Source organism: Phanerochaete carnosa (genome assembly GCF_000300595.1).
Source record: "Phanerochaete carnosa HHB-10118-sp unplaced genomic scaffold PHACAscaffold_1, whole genome shotgun sequence".
Classification (NCBI taxonomy): Eukaryota; Fungi; Basidiomycota; class Agaricomycetes; order Polyporales; family Phanerochaetaceae; genus Phanerochaete; species Phanerochaete carnosa.
The window spans coordinates 1,978,165-1,984,930 of NW_006767628.1; positions in this window are offsets into that span (position 1 = coordinate 1,978,165).

Below are 6,766 nucleotides of genomic sequence, written 5' to 3' on the forward strand. Positions count from 1 at the left end.
AGCCGTCCACGAGAACCAGCTGTGAGGATTTGTACTAGTTGTCAGCAACTAACAATCCAACTGGACTGAGCTATGACACAGCTGAGGAGACAGACGAGAGAAGAGTGAGTGAGTAAAGACCAGCTTGAGTCTGGCTTGTTATTGAGCAGTACAAGCTCCTTATATACATGTCAGACTCAATACCTAGAATATACTACAAATATACGGAGGCATATAGAAAGTAAAGGAATACTGTGGAATCTGGGAGAACCATCCAGAGTATGTAATATTCATGACATTACCCCCCCCCCCCCTTTAGAACCGTGTCCTCACAATTATTTACCAGTGGACCCAAAGCCTTCTGTTCCACGCTGAGTTTCTGTCAAACTCAACACCTCCTCGATATCGCATGATGCAATGCGTTCCAAAACAACTTGAGTGATCCGATCTCCGGTGCATACCTGGAATGGTTGATTGGTGGTATTAATCATCACCATGCATACTTCCCCAGTGTAATCTCGATCTACGACTCCAGTGCCAATGTCAATCCCTTTGACCGCTAGTCCACTTCGTGGTGCGATTCGCGCATAGGTCCCGTAAGGGGCACGCATTGCGATGCCGGTACCAACAATCTTGTGACTTTATGCCGGTATCTTAATGCTTTCAGGTCAGGATGTCTGGCATGGAATTCTTGGAGGAGTTCTTGACAATTGGTCAAGTTTGCTCATGATTCCCAGGAATGGCGATCACTGTGGGGACTGTTCTTCCAGAGAATCTAATACTCAAGGTTTCCATTTCAATCACGCTGAGAGTTAAGAATTTCTTCAACTTCCCATTCTTCTTCACCATTTACAAGATTAGGGATCTCAGGCTTTTGTTGCTGTGAGGGGTACGTAGGTTCTTTGAATGGACTAAGGCAAGCTTTCATTGAAAACAGAATGTTGTTTCCATTGATGCGGAAGTTCTAACTTGTAGGCTGAAGCGCCGACTTGGCGTTTAACCTTGAACGGCCCGTATTGCTTATCATCGAGCTTCTTCATTGGTCTATCCATTCGAATATTGATCTCTTCCAGCCAAACTTTATCCCCGACCTTGTACTCAGGTTCATTCTTCCTTTTCCTATCGTAGAAGCGCTTCATAGATTCCTGCGCTAGTCTGATAGCTGTAGTAGTATCTTCGCGTACTTGACTCATTCGATCAACAAATTGTTGGACATTCTCGCTCAATTCTTCCCGTACCAGTTGGATTCCTTCATAAGGGTGGTATCCCTTGTTGACAAAGAAAGGGATATATCCAGTAAAAGAGTGGACTTTGTTATTGTACGAGAATGCTGCGAGTGGCAGCCATTCAGCCCAATCTGCTTGTCGGTAGTTGATGAATAGTCAGAGATACTATTCTATCTCGCCATTGATGCGCTCTGTTTGTCCATCCGTCTGCAGGTGATACGTGGTTGAGAGGTTGGCTTCGATTCCTAGCAATTGGTATAACTCAGAAATGAATTTGTTTTTGAATTCAGTGCCTCTATCACTAATGATCTTTCGGGGTAGTTCGTGATGTGCAACTACATGATCATGAAGCACTTTTGCCCATCCCTCGGCATTGAGTTCAATGTTACTTGGTACCATGATTATCTGTTTTGAGTACATGCAGACGACTACAAGAATAGCATTGTATCCAAAGAACTCAGGTAATACGCCTATCTTATCTACGGAAATCACCTCCCAGGGTCGTGTGGGTATCTCATTGGGGAATAGAAGTCTGGTAGGTTGTGTGGTGTGAACCTTGGTCTTCTGGCATTTCTCACATCCAGCCATATACTTCCAGATGTCTTCTTGGATCCTAGGCCACCAGTAGTTATGCATGACCATTTTGTGCGTCTTGTATTGACCAGGGTGTCCAGCCAATGGAGTATCATGATGGTGAGTGATGACCTGTTCACGGAGTTTCCTATTTACCGGTATGTAGATACGGTTCTTCCATGTCACGAGCCCAGTACTATCTTCGTTCCAGTCTTTATCCTTGTTCTGTAGAGCCACGGTAACTAACGAATCCCGATTCTTTTTGTATTTTTTAATTTCAGCAATCCAGTCCTAGTCAATCTGATCCCTTCTAAACTAAATACGGTACTACATATCAAGGCACAAAAATGTTCTGGTTTCAGTAACATGATATCCAGATTGTTCTCCTTTCCTGCATTATGTCTCTTTTGTTGAGACAGTCCGTCAGCTTTGCCATTGGTTTTTCTGGGTTTATGATGTAGCGAGTAGTGGTACTCGGCTAACTCGGTTATCCATTGGGCCTGACGCCGATTAAGCTTCTGTGGTTTCCAGAAGTATTCTGGATTCTTGTGATCGGTCCATATTTTAAACAGATGCCAGGCACCCATGAGGTACTGGTGCCACTCATCAAGACTAGTCATAATTGCAAGAAGTTCCTTATTGTAGATTTTGTAATGTCTTTCGGCGGCTGTCATAGCTTTGGACAAATAAGCAATGGGCTTCCATTTGCCGTCTTGCTTCTGGGCTAGTTCTGTCCCTATTGCAAAGTCTGAGGTGTCACATTCTACTCGATACAGGTCATTATCGTTGGGTATAGCTAGTACCGGTGCTGAGCAAAGGGTGTCCTTCAGACTTGTGAATGCAATTTCTTGTTTGACGGTCCATTCAAAGGTAGCATTGCTTGTTAAGGTGCTAAGTGGCTTGGCTATTTTGCCGTAATCCCTGATGAATCTTCGATAGAAGTTGGTAAAGCTGAGGAACGCCTGAATGTCTTGTTTACACTCAGGCCGAGGCCAGTTGACTACTCCTTCTATTTTGACTGGGTCCATGCGGACAACACCTTTTTCCACTATCATACCGAGATATTCAACTTCTGTCTTCTTGAACTTGCACTTTTCTGGTTTCAGATAAAGTTTGTGTTCTCTCAAGATCTGTAGAACTTGCCGCATGATCTGGCGGTGTTCTTTTAGATCTTGAGTGAAGATCATGATGTCGTCTAAGTAGACTACTATGTGTTCTTGACTGATGAGATCTCGGAATATGTCATTCATCATGGTTTGGAAGGTAGCTGGGGAGTTCGTGAGACCGAAGAACATAACTAACGGCTCGAATAGCCCTCGATTGGTAAGGAAGGCGGCTTTCTCTTCATTGCCTTCTTTGATGCAGATGTTATTATACCCCCATTGGACATCTAACTTCGTGAAGTATCTCGCTTGCTTCAGCTTGTCAACTAACTCTTGTATTAAGGGAAGCGGATATCAATTTTTGATCGTTAGCTCATTCAGCTTTTGATAATTTTATACAGGCCAGAGACGTCCGTCCTTCTTTTTGACGAAGAAAAAGGGCAAAGCCCAGGGTGACTTCGATGGTCAGATTCTTCTGATTCTTAGGTTCTCTTCTATGAATTTGTCAAGTTCCTTCTGTTCATTAACAGATATAGAATAGACTTTGCAGCTGATTGGTTGTGAACCCGGTGTTAGCTTGATAGCGTGGTCCCATGATCGTCTTTGTGGCAGAGAATCGAAATCTTCTTTGCTAAACATGTCTGAGTAATCATGATAGTGGCTTGGGACCATATTTTCAAAGGTCTTAGCCTCGTGTTTCAGACTTTCCTTGATTGCTAGGTCTGTGGCTGTAGTGCGAATACGCGCTGCTCTCATAGCGAAGTAGGTTTCGTGGTCTAGAATAAAGATTCTATCCCCTTCTTCAAGGCAAGCCTCCGGATCGCTGGGCTCTTCTTGATTGGCATCGATGTCAATTAACCTGGTGGCGTATTTGCAGGTAAGCAAACAACGATCAAACTGAATTTGTTGTTCTTGCCAATCAATAGATGGATTATGAATTTGGAGCCATTCATAACCAAGGAACACGGGCGTCTTTTCTAAATTGGTAACAGCGAAAGGAAGTCGTTCAATATGATCTTGAATTTCTACCCAAAGTTCGACGTAGTCTGTGATTGCTCCGCCGGCATTATGCGTGCCATCGGTGTTATAGACAGGGATCAGAGATGGTAGTTTTTTAGTAGCGATACCGTTGTCACATACACACTGTGCATCAATAGATGATCCTGTGCATCCTGTGTCAAGCAACGCTTTGACCGATAAGTGCTGATGTGTGTCCAAAGTGGTAATGATCATCAGAATGTTCATCTGCGTCCCTTTTTGCCCTCAAACGAAGCGAGGTTGCTTCTGTAATTCATTTAGGAAGTCGATTGCTTCCTCTTCTTTCATCTGCCTGATTTGTTCCATACAGGCTTCTAAGGCGTCAACACTCTTCTTTGAGTGTACCCATTTGGTCAGCAATCTAAGTGCTGCTGTTTCTTTGCTGATTATCCATTGGCGGATCTATGCCGCCCTCCAAAGGGTGTGGCACTGCCACTGCATAGATTCAGTCTGTGTTTCTGGTGTGAAAGGTATTTTTTTATTCAGGGAAATTAAGCAAGAGGGCTGCACCTCTCCGCATCACTCTGTGAACGCCCCTTTTTGTATATACATGGGTACACTGAACCAGGAACACAGATAGTTCATGAAATGAATCTCAGTCAACTCGGCTACGCTCCTGGCTGACCGCTTGCAAAACTCTTCAAGGCTGTGCAAATTTCTTCACAAATCGCCGTCTTCCAGTCGAATGGTTCTGCCGTTGCAGCAGGCGCCTCTGCAAGTGATGCGAGTGGTGTAAAACTATTGCCGGTAGCAACTTCTGGTGTTTCTGCGGCCTGTACTTGTTAGGCTTGCTGCCTGTTAGGGCAGTTCCATGATAAGTGACCTTTTTGGCCACATCGGAAGCAGAGACCAAGGTGTCTCACCTGATCTAACTCCATTGGCTGTCCTCTACTGCCGAATGTCACACCGGTTGAATCCCTGCGCGTTTGAACCGTGGTTGTTGTTGTTGTTGGCGCGGCTACATTAGCTTGCGCTCGTGGTGGGTTCTGCGCCTGTGGTTGGCGCGGCTGGAATTGTCCCTGTCACTGGGACTGCGGGTTTTGTCGGCGATATTGTGTTGCTGGTTCAGGTCAATGCATGCGACCCATTGCTTGTAAATCACGTAAGTGGTTGGGAGTTCCTCTAAAGAGTTGTACAAAAGCCGTATGATGTCGGCCTGGAGTGCCTTCTCTAGGAGTGACTTCAATTCTTGGAAGTGCTTTTCGAAGTCATGAATGTTTGCCTGGAAGACACATAATTCAAACTTTGAAAAGAACTCCTGCGCTGTTAATGCTCCCATCTGCATAGCCTGAAGCTGATCATACGCCTCTGACGCTTCATTGATTAGGAAGTGTCAGTTTAGATCTTCCCACAGTGCTACTGTGGTCTGGATCACTGTGTCTTCATTGGTATCATATTTTTTCATATACATGGCGATGTATTTGCCTGCGTGTTCTTCTTTCATGTAGGACAGGATCATAAGGACCCTATCAAATTGCTCCGGTAGACGCTTCCTTTGCGTGACCACATAGAGCTTCATTTGTGTCTTCCAAGTGATATACTTGGATTTCGTGCTGTCAAAGGCATCTGGTTTCATTGCGCTTCCATTGATAAGCGCGGCATTGTCTTGGTTCTCAGCCATTGCACTGGGATCAGATGGAGAAGATGGGGATGGAGGAGAGTATCGGCTTGGTGGATTCGACGGTTTGCCTTCTGAATCTTCTTCTATGGGCTGTTCTGGTGGGCCTTCAGGTGGTACTTCTGCTTCTCCTAGGGCAATCGAGCAGAGTTGGGCAGTAACTGAATTGAGGGTATCGCGTCTTTCTCTGGGTTCTGAGCCAGACGCTACTGGTTCAGGGGTGAAGAGTGATTCTGCAGGTTTACCGAGGCCAACTCTTGCTATTTCTCCAGTTAATTCTTCTTCACACCATGGATAGCGAGTGCGATTAGTCAGAAAGTGTGGACACGGTTGTTGCGCACAGTATCGTACGATATCACCGCATTTACTGATGTGCCGCCCGTTTTGTACTCGATGGGTGTAGATTCTGCAGTCACAAGAGAGTCTAGCGGTCATGTGCTATTGGGTTCCTGGAGCTTGTTGCAGCAACCCTGGGACCAATCGTGTTGGAACAACCAGATCAGGGGTAGAGATTGCCAAAGTGGGAAGTGTGTAGAAAAGTACTGAAACGCTATCTTAATACAGTTCTAGGAATATTATAACAGCCCAAAGAGCAATTGCTTCTCTTCGGTCTGACGTCCGAAAAGGGATCGTTGATCTAACTGTTATCGCTTTTCCGATGCCCGGCCGCAACCAGTTGCCACGTCGTACTCAGGAATACCCGCTTGCACTGCACAAAGCGTTTAACACCACCTATGGTAGGGCAGCGTACAATTCTAATAAGACGGAGCTCTGTTCAGCTGCCTAAGAGCTGGTGATTACAGAGGTGGCTTTGGGGGTATGATGTGGTAAAAACGCGCAAGTGCACAGAGAAGGGTTCCAGGGGTCTTGATGCAGTAGAGTCAATAGGGTTAGGATTGGGATGAGATTTCGGATGCGTAAAAGAGGTAGATCGTCGTGTGGAGTAGGTTGATGGATGTGTGAGAGTGTGGTGAGGATTGTTATAGGGCAGTTAGGAGAGACTCGAGCTAATGTCAGCAACTAACAATCCAACTGGACTGAGCTACGACACAGCTGAGGAGACAGACGAGAGAAGAGTGAGTGAGTAAAGACCAGCTTGAGTCTGGCTTGTTATTGAGCAGTACAAGCTCCTTATATACATGTCAGACTCTATACATAGAATATACTACGAATATACAGAGGCGTATAGAAAGTAAAGGAATACTGTGGAATCCAGGAGAACCATCCAG